Source organism: Theropithecus gelada, chromosome 1, assembly GCF_003255815.1.
Source record: "Theropithecus gelada isolate Dixy chromosome 1, Tgel_1.0, whole genome shotgun sequence".
NCBI classification, from domain to species: domain Eukaryota; kingdom Metazoa; phylum Chordata; class Mammalia; order Primates; family Cercopithecidae; genus Theropithecus; species Theropithecus gelada.
Window position 1 is genome coordinate 86,976,644 of NC_037668.1, and position 17,186 is coordinate 86,993,829.

At 43.7% G+C, this 17,186-nt stretch overlaps 1 long non-coding RNA gene across 1 annotated transcript in view; it reads right to left on the minus strand.

The window, feature by feature from the left end:
* The window catches only part of LOC112609671, a 15,603-nt gene extending 14,804 nt beyond the window's left edge, over nucleotides 1-799 (minus strand). Inside the window, exon 1 of the long non-coding RNA XR_003116228.1 lies at nucleotides 668-799. This is a non-coding gene — a long non-coding RNA (uncharacterized LOC112609671). The remainder of the gene's footprint in view (nucleotides 1-667) is intronic.
* Nucleotides 800-17,186: the final 16,387 nt, after the last annotated feature.

A 17,186-nucleotide genomic window follows, 5' to 3' on the forward strand; every position in this document is an offset into this window, starting at 1 on the left:
GAGTCTCGCTCTGCCGCCCAGGCTGGAGTGCAGTGGCCGGATCTCAGCTCACTGCAAGCTCCGCCTCCTGGGTTTACGCCATTCTCCTGCCTCAGCCTCCCGAGTAGCTGGGACTACAGGCGCCCGCCACCTCGCCCAGCTAGTTTTTTGTATTTTTTAGTAGAGACGGGGTTTCACCGTGTTAGCCAGGATGGTCTCGATCTCCTGACCTCGTGATCCGCCCGTCTCGGCCTCCCAAAGTGCTGGGATTACAGGCTTGAGCCACCGCGCCCGGCCAAAAGTAGGCTTTTTAATTTTACTGTGAGGTCTTCCAGAAGAAAGGTTCCTTTAGATCAAATTAAAAAAGAGAAGAAGAAGAAGAAGAAAGAAGAAGAAGAAGAAGAAGAAGAAGAAGGAGAAGGAGAAGGAGGATGAGAAGGAGGAGGAGGAGGAGGAGGAGAAGGAGGAGAAGGAGGAGAAGGAGGAGAAGGAGAAGGAGAAGGAGAAGGAGAAGGAAGAAGAAAGAAGAAGAAAGAAGAAGAAAGAAGAAGAAAGAAGAAGAAAGAAGAAGAAGAAGAAGAAGAAAGAAGAAGAGGGAGGGGACAAATGCTGGGAGTGGGGATGGAGCAGAGGATGGAGGGAGATGCGGAGAAACTTAAGCGCGGCAGGTGCTTTTGTTTCCCGTTACCTGCTGCATCTAGTCCCGTCCAGGGCACACAGTGGGCGCTTAGTAACTGTAGAAAGAAATCGAACGAAATCGGAAGGGGGAGAGGCAGAGGCCACAATCAAGACACGGAATAGACAGTCAGTCGAGGCAGCAGAGAGGGTGCCACGCGGCCAGCAGAGGCGCAGGGCAGCTGCGGAGGGACCTTGCCACGGGGCGGAGGGACCGCGCTCCCCACCAGCGCGGCGTGAGGGCGCCAGGCCAGGGACCGCCTGCTGCGAGCAGCGGGGGCGGAGGGGGGGCCGCGGGGGGCGCGGGGGGCGAGGGGGGGCGCGGGGGCCGAGGGGGGGCGCGGGGGGCGGGGGGGGGCGCGGGGGGCGGAGGCGGGGTGGGGAACGGACCTGCCCCGGGTCGCAGCGGTTTTTCCCGGGCGGGGCTGCGGCTGCAGGAGAGGCGGGCGTGCCGGCGGAGGGTCAGGGCCTCGACGCCGGGACTTTCCTGGGGTGGGGGTGGAAGCACGTAGGAACCCTGACCTTTCCAACTTCCCAGGTCAGACTTGGGCTGGGACCACACTGCGCAGACTCTGATGTACGGACCCAACCCAGTGCTAGTCCGCCCTCGCGGGGACCTGTCCTCTCGCCTGACCTATTAAGTCCGTCCCTGCCTGCAAGGCTCCAACAAAGTCCCTTCTTCCCCCCAGAGCAGCAGTTCTCAAACTTAAGTCCATCAGCATCACCCAGAGGCTTTATGCAAACACGTTTCTGGCTCCCTCCACGGTTTCTGATTCTGTGGGTTTAGGGTGGTGGTGCTGATTCCTTTGGTCCAAGGACCATCCCTGGAGAGCCACTGCCCTTTAGGTAACGATTTTCCCCTCATTTTCCTTCTGAACTCGTTCAGCACCTTGTTCAGCCTCCCACTGAGCCTGGAACCCTTGACAGCTGGGGAAACAGGTGGGTTGCTGCTAAGCCGGGAGGGCACCTGGGAATCCTAACTTCCAATCCAGGGCGTTTTCTTCTGCATTCACTGCTTCTTTTACTCTCTTGGGAGCCTATGTGTGGGATCCAGAACAGGGCAGAACCCTGAGTAGTAAAAACTGAACGGGAAGCAAGGTTAGTTAAATCCAACTGCAGGAGAGGAAAAAAGAGTCATTTTCTTCAGGAGAGGAGAGGGTGCACAGAGGATGCCTGTCTATTGACCAGACCTGCCCTGAGCATCACCATTGACACTTCCATTCATTCAAAAAACAAAGTTAATTGAGCAGGTGCTGTATGCCAGGCACTGTCTTGGTGTGGGGGATAATGAAGGAAATAAAACCGAGATCCCTGTCTTTGGAGAACATACTTTTTAATAGGGAGATTAACAGTAAACATAATAAAAGAGTAAATTATTGAATATGTTAGAAGGTAATAAAAGTTATAAAAAGAAAAACAAGAGTAGGGTAAAGGAGTGCAATTGGAGTTGCAATTCTAAATAAGGTGGTCAGGGTAGGCCTTATTGATGAGGTGAGTTAAGATAGTAAGCCATGCGATAGCTAGGGGAAGAGTGTTTCCAACAGGTGGAACAGCCAGCACGAAGGTCCTGAGTCAAGAGCATGCCTGGTGTGTTTGAGGCTCAGTAAAGGGGCCGTTGTAACCGGAGTAGGGGCAGGGATGGGGAAGAAGCTGAATACACAAGGCCAGAGAGGTAAAGGGGCAGGCAGGAAGATGTTAGAGGGCTGGCCCAGCCATTGTTTTTTTTTTTTTTTTTGAGACAGAGTCTCGCTCTGTCGCCCAGGCTGGAGTGCAGTGGCGCGATCTCGGCTCACTGCAAGCTCCGCCTCCCGGGTTCACGCCATTCTCCTGCCTCAGCCTCCCGAGTAGCTGGGACTACAGGCGCCCACAACCGCGCCCGGCTAATTTTTTGTATTTTTTTTAGTAGAGACGGGGTTTCACCGTGGTCTCGATCTCCTGACCTTGTGATCCGCCCGCCTCGGCCTCCCAAAGTGCTGGGATTACAGGCGTGAGCCACCGCGCCCGGCCAGCCATTGTTAAAGACTTGACTTTTACCCTGAGATATTCCTGCAATTTTATTTACTGTTTTGCCCTAATGATTCTTGCCTCATTCATCTACAAAATCTGCCTCAAAATCAGCCGTTAACCATCCCCTGGCTCACAGCTGGAGCTGGTTTTGAGAATGATACTATTTTCAGAAGTCAGTGGGCCCCAACCTCTCAGATTTGGGGCTTGCAAAGGTTGCAATGACCCTTTCTGACCTGCAGATTAGAAAGTTGGTAATTTACATTTGCTTTCAACAGTTTTTTTTCTCTTCTCTCATCATTCTCCGTAATCCTCTAAGTTCTTGTTCCCCTGACATATCTGCTCCCTGAGGCTTCCCAGATTGCTAGAGCAGCACTGTCCAATCAAAATATGATGTGAGGCACATATTTAATTTTAAATTTTCTAGAGGCCACATTAAAAAAAGTAAAAAGAAACAGGTAAATTTAATATTAATGGCATATTTGATTTAACCCAGTATACCCAAAATATAATCTCAACATGTAATCAACATAAAAAATTAACACACTATCATACATATTTTCTTCTATACTGTCTTGAAGCCTAGTGTGTATTTTACATTTATAGCACACCTCAATACAGACTAGCCACATTTCAAATGTGCCATAGCCTCATGTAGCTAAGGATTACCTGGCCAGCACAGTCCTAGACTACTCATGTTCCTTCCCAACTCCCTCTCCTTAACATAATTTCCCTTTCCAGACTGAGCTGACACTTCATTCAAGAAGTCTTCCTTGATTTCTCTACTTCCTTCATATGCCTATGAGAATGAAATGAGTTAATATATGTAGATTGCCTCGGATAGGTACTGGCACATAGTAAACAATGGAAGTGTAGCTATCATTATAATACCACTTTCTACGGTTGTAATACACGGATCAGTTGTGTAACTATTACTTCACATTTTTCTCTCCCTGTTATACTCAATAGTCCACAAGAAGAGAGGACCCTGCCTGCCTGTCTTTTTCGTTGCTCTTTTCTTGGGACCTGGGTCTGGCACAAACAGAGGAATATTCAATATAAACGTATTGAATGAATGAATGAATATAAGGAAGTATGCTTGGGGTTAAGCTTAAGCATTCTAATTCTAATGTTGCAATGGATTAAAATCATAATCCTGGATGACAATGGTATCAGATTCCATGTTTATAGAGATTCAGACTAGATCCTAAAGAGAAATGAAATCTGGTCTCAAAAATGGAAAGAAAAAAAAAAAAGACAAAAACAGGATGGTGTGGCGGAAAGGGCACAGACTTTGAATTCAGACACACCTGGGTCTGAAGATCTGCCACCTCACGTACTATTTGTATGGCTTTGGAGATGTTACTTAACTTCTCCAAGTCTCAGTTTTCCCATCTGTAAAGTGGGATCTGAGCATCTCTTTGCATTAGGTACCTACATGTACAGTAAGTTTGTAAGTCGCAACAACTTGCGACTAATCTTGGCTCAGCCACACTCAGTGAGGCTACTTAAGCTTTCTGTACCTCAGTATCTACTGTGTGTGTGTGTGTGTGTGTGTGTGTGTGTGTGTTCTTTTAGTAGTTAATGAGATATGATACTATACATGTAAAGGCTTGATACATGGTAGATGGCCATATTTTCTTTAATTTTCATTCAACAGCATGTGATCTTTCTTTTTTTCACGCCACCTTTCCCCCATCAAACAAGGAAGGAAAGTTCAAGCAGTTTACTATTTGGGAAAATTGAGCCATCCTGCCTAGTACATGGTGTGTATCAGACTTAAGAAAAGGACAAGAATGAAGCTATTAAAAAAATTTCTCCAACTAGCAATTAAAAGACAATGGGAAAACTGCTTCTATGTTTAAAAAAAATAATTTGAACTGTTAATTTTATTGCCACAGATCTACTATTTATTTTATTTATTTTTAATTTTTTTTTATTATTATACTTTAAGTTCTAGGGTACATATGCACAACATACAGGTTTGTTACATATGTATACATGTGCCATGTTGGTGTGCTGTACCCATTAACTCATCATTTACATTAGGTATATCTCCTAATGCTATCCCTCCCCACTGTCCCCTCCCCACAATAGGCCCTGGTGTGTGATGTTCCCCTTCCTGTATCCAAGTGATTTCATTGTTTAATTCCCACCTACGAATGAGAACATGCAGTGTTTGGTTTTCTGTTCTTGCGATAGTTTACTGGGAATGATGGTTTCCAGCTGCATCGATGTCCCTACAAAGGACACAAACTCATCCCTTTTTATGGCTGCATAGTATTCCATGGTGTATATGTGTCACATTTTCTTAATCCAGTCCGTCACTGATGGACATTTGGGTTGATTCCAAGTCTTTGCTATTGTGAATAGTGCTGTAATAAACATACGTGTGCTTGTGTCTTTATAGCAGCATGATTTATAATCCTTTGGGTATATCCCCAGTAATTGGATGGCTGGGTCAAATGGTATTTCTAGTTCTAGATCCTTCAGGAATTGCCACACTGTTTTCCACAATGGTTGAACTAGTTTACAGTCCCACCAACAGTGTTAAAGTGTCCCTATTTCTCCATATCCTCTCCAGCACCTGTTGTTTTCTGATTTTTTAATGATTGCCATTCTAACTGGTGTGAGATGGTATCTCATTGTGGTTTTGATTTGCATTTCTCTGATGGCAAGTAATGATGAGCATTTTTTCATGTGTCTGTTGGCTGTATGAATGTCTTCTTTTGAGAAGCGTCTGCTCATATCCTTTGCCCACTTTTTGATGGGGTTGTTTGTTTTTTTCTTGTAAATTTGTTTGAGTTCTTTGTAGGTTCTGGATATTAGCCCTTTGTCAGATGAGTAGATTGCAAAAGTTTTCTCCCATTCTGTAGGTTGCCTGTTCACTCTGATGGTAGTTTCTTTTGCTGGGCAAGAGCTCTTTAGTTTAATTAGATCCCATTTGTCAATTTTGGCTTTTGTTGCTGTTGCTTTTGGCGTTTTAGACATGAAGTCCTTGCCCATGCCTATGTCCTGAATGGTATTACCTAGGTTTTCTTCTAGGGTTTTTATGGTTTTAGGTCTAACATTTAAGTCTCTAATTCATCTTGAATTAATTTTCATATAAGGAGTAAGGAAAGGATCCAGTTTTAGCTTTCTACTTATGGCTAGCCAATTTTCCCAGCACCATTTATAAAATAGGGAATCCTTTCCCCATTTCTTGTTTTTGTCAGGTTTGTCAAAGATCAGATGGCTGTAGATGTGTGGTATTATTTCTGAGGGCTTTGTTCTGTTCCATTGGTCTATATCTCTGTTTTGGTACCAGTACCATGCTGTTTTGGTTACTGTAGTATAGTTTGAAGTCAGGTAGCCTGATGCCTCCAGCTTTGTTCTTTTGGCTTAGGATTGTCTTGGCAATACAGGCTCTTTTTGGTTCCATATGGACTTTAAAGCAGTTTTTTCCAATTCTGTGAAGAAAGTCATTGGTAGCTTAATGGGAATGGCATTGAATCTATAAATTACATTGGGCAGTATGGCCATTTTCACGATATTGATTCTTCCTCTCCATGAGCATGGTATGTTCTTCCATTTGTTTGTGTCCTCTTTTATTTCACTGAGCAGTGGTATGTAGTTCTCCTTGAAGAGGTCCTTTACATCCCTTGTAAGTTGGATTCCTAGGTATTTTATTCTCTTTGAAGTGATTGTGAATAGGAGTTCATTCATGATTTGGCTCTCTGTTTGTCTGTTACTGGTGTATAAGAATGCTTGTGATTTTTGCACATTGATTTTGTATCCTGAGACTTTGCTGAAGTTGCTTATCAGCTTAAGGAGATTTTGGGCTGAGACACTGGGGTTTTCTAAATATACAATCATGTCATCTGCAAACAGGGACAATTTGACTTCTTCTTTTCCTAACTGAATACCCTTGATTTCTTTCTCTTGCCTGATTGCCCTAGCCAGAACTTCCAACACTACTTTGAATAGGAGTGGTGAGAGAGGGCATCCCTGTCTTGTGCCAGTTTTCAAAGGGAATGCTTCCAGTTTTGGCCCATTCAGTATGATATTGGCTGTGGGTTTGTCATAAATAGCTCTTATGATTTTGAGATACATTCCATCAATACCGAATTTATTGAGAGTTTTTAGCATGAAGGGCTGTTGAATTTTGTCAAAGGCCTTTCCTTTGACAGTGATATCTCAATGATATCTATTGAGATAATCATGTGGTTTTTGTCTTTGGTTCTGTTTATATGCTGGATTGTGTTTACTGATTTGCATATGTTGAGCCAGCCTTGCATCCCAGGGATGAAGCCCACTTGATCATGGTGGATAAGCTTTTTGACGTGCTGCTGGATTCGGGTTGCCAGTATTTCCTTGAGGATTTTTGCATCGATGTTCATCAGGGCTATTGGTCTAAAATTCTCTCTCTTTTTTTTTTTTGTTTTGTCTCTGCTGGGCTTTAGTATCAGGATAATGTTGGCCTCATACAATAAGTTAGGGAGGATTCCCTCTTTTTCCATTGATTGGAATAGTTTCAGAAGGAATGGTACCAGCTCCTCCTTGTACCTCTGGTAGAATTCGGCTGTGAATCCATCTGGTCCTGGTCTTTTTTTGGTTGGTAGGCTATTAATTATTGCCTAAATTTCAGAGCCTACTATTGGTCTATTCAGGGATTCAACTTCTTCCTGGTTTAGTCTTGGGAGAGTGTAAGTGTCCAGGAAATTATCCATTTCTTCTAGGTTTTCTAGTTTATTTGCGTAGAGGTGTTTATAGAATTCTCTGATGGTAGCTTGTATTTCTGTGGGATTTTTTTATTGCGTCTACTTGATTCTTCTCTCTTTTCTTCTTTATTAGTCTTGCTAGCAGTCTATCAATTTTGTTGATCTTTTCAAAAAACCAGCTCCTGGATTCATTGATTTTTTGAAGGGTTTTTTTGTGTCTCTATCTCCTTCAGTTCTGCTCTGATCTTAGTTATTTCTTGTCTTCTGCTAGCTTTTGAATGTGTTTGCTCTTGCTTCTCTAGTTCTTTTAATTGTGATGTTAGGGTGTCAATTTCAGATCTTTCTTGCTTTCTCTTGTGGGCATTTAGTACTATAAATTCCCCTCTACACACTGCTTTAAATGTGTCCCAGAGATTCTGGTATGTTGTATCTTTGTTCTCATTGGTTTCAAAGAACATCTTTATTTCTGCCTTCATTTCATTATGTACCCAGTAGTCATTCAGGAGCAGGTTGTTCAGTTTTCATGTAGTTGAGCGGTTTTGATTGAGTTTCTTAATCCTGAGTTCTAGTTTGATTGCACTGTGGTCTGAGAGACAGTTTGTTATAATTTCTGTTTTTTACATTTGCTGAGGAGTGCTTTACTTCCAAGTATGTGGTCAATCTTGGAATAAGTGCGATGTGGTGCTGAGAAGAATGTATATTCTGTTGATTTGGGGTGGAGAGTTCTGTAGATATCTATTAGGTCCACTTGGTGCATAGTTCAGTTCAATTCCTGGATATCCTTGTTAAATTTCTGTCTCATTGATCTATCTATTGTTTACAGTGGGGTGTTGAAGTCTCCCGTTATTATTGTATGGGAGTCTGAGTCTCTTTGTAAGTCTCTTAGGACTTGCTTTATGAATCTGGGTGCTCCTGTATTGGGTGCATATATATTTAGGATAGTTAGCTCTTCCTGATGACTTGATCCCTTTACCATTATGTAATGGCCTTCTTTGTCTCTTTTGATCTTTGATGGTCTAAAGTCTGTTTTATCAGAGACTAGGATTGGAAACCCTGCCTTTTTTTGTTTTCCATTTGCTTGGTAGATCTTCCTCCATCCCTTTATTTTGAGCCTATGTGTGTCTCTGCATGTGAGGTGGGTCTCTTGAATACAGCAAACTGATGGGTCTTGACTCTATCCAATTTGGCAGTCTGTGTGTTTTAATTGGACCATTTAGACCATTTACATTTAAGGTTAATATTTTTATGTGTGAACTTGATCCTGTCATTATATTAGCTTGTTATTTTGCTCATTAGTTGATGCAGTTTCTTCCTAGCATTGATGGACTTTACATTTTGGCATGTTTTTGCAATGGCTGGTACCAGTTGTTCCTTTCCATGTTTAGTGCTTCCTTCCGGATCTCTTGTAGGGCAGGCCTGGTGGTGACAAAATCTCTAAGCATTTGCTTGTCTGTAAAGGATTTTATTTCTCCTTCACTTATGAAACTTAGTTTGGCTGGATATGAAATTCTGGGTTGAAAATTCTTTTCTTTAAGAATGTTGAATATTGACCTCCACTCTCTTCTGGCTTGGAGAGTTTCTGCCGAGAGATCTGCTGTTAGTCTGATGGGCTTCCCTTTGTGGGTTACCCGACCTTTCTCTCTGGCTGCCCTTAACATTTTTTCCTTCATTTCAGCTTTGGTGAATCTGACAATTATGTGTCTTGGAGTTGCTCTTCTCAAGGAGTATCTTTGTGGTGTTCTCTGTATTTCCTGAATTTGAATGTTGGCCTGCCTTACTAGGTTGGAGAAGTTCTCCTGGATGATATCCTGCAGAGTGTTTTCCAACTTGGTTGTATTTTCCCTGTCACTTTCAGGCACACCAATCAGACGTAGATTTGGTCTTTTCACATAATCCCATATTTCTTGGAGGCTTTGTTCATTTCTTTTTACTCCTTTTTCTTTACATTTCTCTTCTCGTTTCATTTCATTCATTTGATCTTCAATCATTGATACTCTTTCTTCCAGTTGATCGAGTCAGTTACTGAAGCTTGTGCATTTGTCACGTAGTTCTCGTGTCATGGTTTTCATATCTATCAGTTCTTTTAAGGTCTTCTCTGCATTTATTATTCTAGTTATCTATTCATCCATTCTTTTTTCAAGGTTTTTAGTTTCTTTGCGCTGGTTATGTAGTTCCTCCTTTAGCTCTGAGAAGTTTGATCGACTGAAGCCTTCTTCTCTCAACTCGTCAAAGTCATTCTCTGTACAGCTTTGTTCTGTTGCTGGCAATGAGCTGCGTTCCTTTGGAGGGGGAGATGTGCTCTGATTTTTTGAATTTCCAGCTTTTCTGCACTGCTTTTTCCCCATCTTTGTGGTTTTATCTCCGTTTGGTCTTTGATGATGGTGACGTACTGATGGGGTTTTGGTGTGGGTGTCCTTTCTGTTTGTTAGTTTTCCTTCTAACAGTCAGGACCCTCAGCTGTAGGTCTGTTGGAGTTTGCTTGAGGTCTACTCCAGACCCTGTTTCCTGGGTATCAGCAGTGGAGGCTGCAGAAGATAGAATATTGCTGAACAGCGAGTGTTGCTGTCTGATTCTTGCTCTGGAAGCTTCGTCTTAGGGTGTACCCAGCCGTGTGAGGTGTGATGTGTCAGTCTGCACCTAGTGGGGAATGTCTCCCAGTTAGGCTACTCAGGGGTCAGGGACCCACTTGAGCAGGCAGTCTGTGCATTCTCAGATCTCAACCTCCGTGCTGGGAGAACCACTGCTCTCTTCAAAGCTGTCAGAGAGGGATTTTTACATGTGCAGAGGTTTCTGCTGCTTTTTGTTTAGCTATGCCCTGTCCCCAGAGGTGGAGTCTACAGAGGCAAGCAGGCCTCCTTCAGCTGCGGTGGGCTCCACCCAATTCGAGCTTCCTGGCGGCTTTGTTTATCTACTTAAGCCTCAGCAATGGCGGGCACCCCTCCCCCAGGTTCGCTGCTGCCTTGCAGTTAGATCTCCGACTGCTGTGCTAGCAATGAGGGAGGCTCCATGGGCGTGGGACCCTCTGGGCCAGGTGTGGGATATAATCTCCTGGTGTGCCATTTGCCAAGACCCTTGGTAAAGCTCAGTATCAGGGTGGGAGTTACCTGATTATCCAGGTGTTGTGTGTCTCAATTTCTCTTGGCTGGGAAAAGGAATTCCCTTCTCCCTTGTGCTTCCCAGGTGAGGCGATTCCTTGCCCTGCTTCAGCTTTCGCTGATCGGGCTGCACCCATGGACCGGCATCAACTGTCCGACATGCCCCAGTGAGATGAACCCGGTACCTCAGTTGAAAATGCAGAAATCACCCGTCTTCTGTGTCGCTCACGCTGGGAGCTGGAGGCTGGAGCTGTTCCTATTCAGCCATCTTGGGTGCCACCCACAGATCTACTTTTGACCATATATTAAGGATCCCCCGCCACCTTCCACCACCAGTGGAACTGGGGAATAAAACAACAAAGATTAAAGATGTATTGGAGAAAAGAGTGGAAACAACTCAAGACAGAAATGAAGGGGTGTCTCATGAAATCATCTGTGTTGCAAATCTAGAGTGGTATGATGTACTGCAGTGGAGTAACTGGATGGATAGAATTCACCTAGAAGGAGATATTCAGGGAAAAACAAAACAAACAAAAAATGCTCAAACTATTACACTAGGCTCTCTCTCTATATATATACACACACACACACACACACATATATATATTTTCTTTTTCTCTTCCTATTTTCCTTTTCCATGTTATGTGTTTCAAATTTACAAATAAAAATGGTAAATATTTAAAAAAAAAAGGCCCTTGGGGAAAACTGTAAAACTTGTCACTTTAGTCTCCACACCCTTGCAGCCTTCTTCAGCCTTCCAGAAAGCCCTTTCTTGTGCCATGTTGGTTCCTGGAATTTTCTTCTCTCTCTAGTTCTCATAGATGAAGCAGTTCCCAACCACACTCTATGAATTCTGCTGTTTGTTGAAGAGGAATGCCAGACACCTAAAAAGGGTTGGCACTTGCAACTCGGCATTCTCAAAGCTCTCTATAGAGCTAAAAGTGCTCTGCTACAGGGCTTTTTCCATTACATCCTTATTGTCCATTAATGTATGTTCCCCACTAGACCCCTGAATGTTATGGGCAGGTATAGCGCATGTCTCTCTCTGGATCTGAGCCCTTAGCAATCAGCTGGACACACAGTAGGTGCAGGCTAAACCTGTGCTAAATGCATATGTGAATGCATGATGCATAAGTGACTGTGATTGCTTCCCTATCGAAATGCACAGAAGACTGACAGATGTGTGCGGTGAGAACTAGAATGGGAGGAGGTTGGTTGCTTATTTAAAAATGAAACTGAACAGACTGAGAAGCTTACTCACACATCTGCTTCCCTTCAGTGTCCTCTGGGGAGGAAGGGGAGGGAGAGGGGGAGTTGGGAGCCTAGGAGGGCTGACAAGGTGCCCTCTTCAGCACTGAGTCAGCAACACCCAGCCCTGTGGACACAGGAAGATCCTGATTTCAGGGGCTGAGTCACATGAATAACTGGAATAGTTGTTTAGATCATAATGAATTCCCAGAACCTTTCCAAGCCAACCAGCAGGCACAGGCTCTCTCCTTACCCTCAGCACTTTCCAGCTTTGTGACTTAGCAGAAAGAAAGAGGCCCAGCCTTGGTCCTGGGGGAGGACAGGCTGCAAGGGAGTAGGGCACAGGGTTCCTCACCACTTCCATTGCCAAGCACTGCAGGTTGTTTCTGGACCTTTTTGTGTTTCAAGGAAGATGTTGAAAGAGACTGGCATTTCAGGGATGAATCCTGCACAGACTGCACAGCTGTTGTGCTGCCGGGCAAATGTATGGGCCAGGGCCCTGGCACCTCAGAGTGAGTGGTTAGGGTGTCAGTGATACTAAATGCCCTGGGAGTCCAGGCAAGTATCCTCTGTGAAATGTCATTAGAGTTCTGTGTACCTTGGATGAAACAAGATATCTAAACTCTAGCCCTAGAAGAAACTGTATGGGAGAGGGGGACGGCTAGCCTCCGAGGGGTTGGGGAATGATGCATGAGTCTACAGGTTGCATCTTCTAAGCTGCAAGTCAAGAGCTTAGCATCTCCCAGAAATGCCTGTTCTGAGCTCCACAGAAGTCCTACATGAGTGCCTTGTCCAAAATATCAGCTCGGTTCAAAGTTTATGTCTCAGTGTTTCCTTCCTGAGAGTATCCAAAGAAGATCTCAGCCTTCTGTGATTTTGTTCTCCCCTCCTTGATATCACATCCACTGTGGATATCTCACCCAGACCAGTGAACAGACCCTATTGCCACATTATTCATGTTTATGCTTGCTCTAGGGCAATGGTTATCAAGCTTGAGCACACATCAGAATCATCTGGAAGACTTATTATTACAGATTTCTGGGTCCCACTCCCAGAGTTTCTGGTTTAGTAGGTCTGGAATGGGTACTACATTCCTGATAGTACCCAGGAGATGCTGATGCCGCTGGCTCCAGGATCACACTTTGAGAAACACTGCTCTAAAGCAATGTTCACAAGTATTTTTAGATCAAAGACCCATTGGAGAATCTGTTGAAAAGCTTTTCTACCACTTCCCAGTAAACAGTACACAAATGCTAAAAAAATCATTAAAATTTCTTTACAATTTCAGAATTCACTAGATTTGCAAAAATTCATCCATGAACTTCTGGGTTAAAAATAAAAACTCCTGATTCTGGTCCAAACCAGAATTAATAAGTGGGATGAAGATTCATAAGGTACAGGAAAGCAGATTTTATCACTGACAGCAGAGGAACTGATTGAGCAAAGTAAGCATTTGTTTGGTAAAACTAGACTACCTGGTTTCAAATCCTGGCTCTGCCATTTGCCAGCTGTGCAGAAGTTTTTGCATATGTAGACTTGGATTGACAATAGAACCTACTTAGTTCATACATGCAAAGTGCATAGAATAGAGCCTGGTGCATAGTATAAAAGCAATAATTGTTCCCAATTTCTTTAGCTTGATAGACTCCTATTGAGTCAACTTGCTGATATATTCCAGGACTTCTCTACATCATCCCAACATCCATTGATCTAGTTTAGGTACTATGTCTAGTCTACTATATGGCAATATCCTCCCAATTGTTCCCTTTATTCTGATTTCTCCCCTTCTCAGTGTGTCCTCCAGACAGGATCCGGAGTGACCCTTCTAAAACCTGTCTGCTATAGTTTGGATGTCTGTCCCCAGAAACCTGTTAAAATATGATCCTCAATGTTGGAGGTCAATGTTGGAGGTGGGGCCTAATGGTAGGTGTTTGGGTCAGGGAGGTGGATAGTTCATGAATAAATTAATGCCCTCCAGCATGGAGAGAGGTGAATGAGTTTTGCTCTGTTACTACTGCTCTGAACTGGTAGTTTAAAAGCATTTGCTCTCTGCCCTTTTGCTGTCTCTGCCTTCCACTCTTGCAATTTGATCTCTGCACATGTAGGCTCCTCCTTGCCTTTCACCATGAATAGAAGCAGCCTGAGGCTTTCACCAGGTGTCCAGTCTTCCAGCCAGCAGAATCATAAACCAAATAAACCTTTTTTGTTTGTTTTTTAAGAAATTTCCCAGTCTCAGGTACTTCTTTATAGCAACACAAATGGACTAAAACAGCATCTCATTTTGTTGTCCTTCTGCATGAATCCTTCCAAAGGTCCCCGATCAATTAGGAGAAAGTCTGGGCTCTTGAGCAAGTTATATGAGGCCTGCCTGGACTGGGCCCTGCCCCCACTCAAATTGCTTTGTTCACTGTGATCCTTTTTCTCCCTTCTGTTTCTTGTCTGGAAGTGCAGGATGGTTCTAGGTGTACTATGCTTGCCTTCTCTAACACATAAGTTTACTCTGCCCTAAATGTCCTTTAGCCCTCTTTAAGGCAGACTTCTACAGGATATTCTTCAAGGCCCAAGCTGAGTGTTTTCTCTGCACTTTGTTTGAATCTCCAGATAGAACTGGTCTCTCTCTTCTTTGTGACCTACCATGCCTTTCATAGTGTGCATAAGTCTGTGACAGACACTGTTAGATATTCCCCCAATATCCACCCTCATCTTCTATACTATAAGTCCATTTTCCAGACTTCCTTGCAGATAAGGTTCCGGATGCAAATTAAGTTCCACCAACAGATACACACATACAGGATATGAAGCAAAGCAAAGTTTCTTGCTGCTTCAGATATTTTCTATTGGTGAACAGAGTTGTGGAGACATGAATTATTTCTGCATCATATTCTAGTAACAAATCAACAGTTTTACAATCGTCAAGAGTTTTAATAGCAGCAATAACAGCTTCCTATGCTGGATTTCTGATTCTTAGAATGCAAGTATGTGGTATGTTACAGATTCAAGAATCTAAAACTCAGTAGTTCAACAGTTTTTGGTGACTACATTCTCCCTTCCTGATGGGGTACACGTAGTAGCTGTCTCTGGAAGTCCTTGCTAGAGCCTATAGTCCACACTTCCAGCCCTTGGGATGATTTTATAAACATCTAATTCCCCTATTAAAATCCTTTCTGCTTGAAATACCTAGAATAGCTCCCATTTCTTGAATTGAACACTGCATGGTAGTACTTATTTCCCTCACCCTACTGGGAACTAGTAGGAGGCTGAGACTGCGACTAATTTATCTTGGTATTCTTAGTATTCAAAATTGTCAAAAGAGGCTTCTGGGAAATGAAGCCCTTATTCAAAATTGTCAAGAGAGACTTCTGGGAAATGAACCCCTTAAAGAAGTGGGCAGACCACTAACCTAAGTTGGAGAAGGGATTGTCAGTGGACTCAGGGCAGGTCATTTATCTTCATTCACCAAATGAAATTTGAGTACAGAGCTGCTTTCAGACCAACAAACCAACAAACATACACACCACCAGCAAAACAACAAGAAATAGGGATTGAAGGAATGACTGGAACCAGCAGGGTCAGGTCTGAAACAGGAAGACTCAGACCCTGCTCCTCATGGTGGGAGCATGGTAAGGAGGTGCTGTTCTCCACAAGAGTCCAGGAGAGGAGGAGAGGGAAAACTCCACCTCCCCAAGGGGTTGCTCCCACCAGTTTATGAGTCTCTTCAGAAAAACTGTGAAGAATGGAGAAAACAAGTATGGGTGGGCCTAGCACAGCCTCAGGGTCTGACGCACACATAGCTGGAGACCAGAGGGGTTGCTAAAAAGCATGCAGGAAAAAAATCCATGAGCTTTGGAAATCAGACAGACTTGTGATGAAATCCTAGATCTGTACAAATCACTTGGTTATCTGAGACAAATTCTCCAAACTCTGTAAGCCTCTATCCCTTCACTCATAAACTAAAGATTATAATCTTTTTCCAAAGGACTCTCATGAGGGTTGAAGGGGAAGATGTGTGAGACTAGGCCTAGTACAGGGAGGGCCTGGCACATTCTCAGACCTTGGCAAGTCCTCTTTCCTATCCTCATTCTCTGGATGTGCCTTAAACTCTGTCTGCTATTTTTTTCTAGTCTTCCCACTTTGCTCTATAAAATATTAATTTACTGCAAGGCACAGTGGCACATGCCTGTAGTCCCAGCCACTTGGGAGGCTGAGGTGGGAGGATGACTTAAGCCTAGGAGTTCCAGACTGCAGTGAGCTATGATTGCACCACTGCACTCCAGTCTGGGTGACAGAGCAAGACTCTGTCTCAAAACATTTTAATTTAATATTTTATTTGTTTTTTTAGTTATTTTGTCTGAAGGTAAAGCTCTGAAGTTTCTGTGAAGGGTAACTTCTCAATCCATTCATTTGTCTGAAAAGGTTTGGGGCAGGAAGTAAGATTCCCGGAAGTTTTTAAGCACCGAGAGGATGGGAGGTAGGAGGGAGCTGTTCCAGGAAGATTGCTCGTGCCAGCTGGAGAGAGAGTGCATAAGTTGTCCTCGCAGTCTCTCTGTGTTCATGTAGTCTATGCTCATCAGTGGGGCTATTAGCATTTGAGTCTAAGCCAGTCTTTCTGTGGCATCCTGCAGGACTCTGGGTTTAATGCAACTTCTCCTTCCATTGTGCCCTTTGTAATCTATGCCTTTTTATTTTTGTGAATTTCTCTGCGAAAGGAACTAGATTTCTACTTAGTGAGAGAAATAGCTGTCTCAGATATCTCAGTGGCCTTTTCAATACAATATTGTTGTATTTCCTCAGAGTAGAGAATACCAAAATTCTATGGAAAAGGCCTAAGCCCCAAAACACTAGGAGGACAATGCATTTTTTTTTTCAATGAGACTATGATATTCAAGGGTCCCTACAAAGCCAGTTGTTGAGCTAGTCCAGGATGGGTAGGACTCAGGGAATGAGCCCCACAGGAATTGAAGGCATGAAGAAGTAGCCCCTGGGAGGATTGTAGTGATGACACATATAAAACCTCAGTGACATCAACCACACAGCAACGTCAAGAGATGGCCCCAATACCTGTTTGAGGGTGGAAATTAGAATAAGGAGGAACACCACCATGACAGGACATCCATTACATGCACAGCATTGTATGGCAGGGGCTTTTGTAGCTCATGCAGACTGGGCATGAAACAGTTAAGCTGTCAAATCCTGAGCTTCTGCAGCCAGTGGGAATATTTGATGTTACTGCACAGGAAGCATATCCTAGAGTGAATAATTCCTGCACAGCAGGGGAGCCTTTTTTCAGGTTGAACCCTGTCTGGAAGCTGCTCTTTTCTTGTCAGAAAGCCAGGGGCAATAGCTATCACCAAGTCTCCCAACCCTGCCCTTCCCCCACCAAGAGCACAGCAAAGGCAGCTCAGCTCCCATGGAAACTCATGGGAAAGAGTAGAGATCCAGAGAGTTACTACTAAGCTTTGTGCACGATGGAGAAAAACAAACCTTC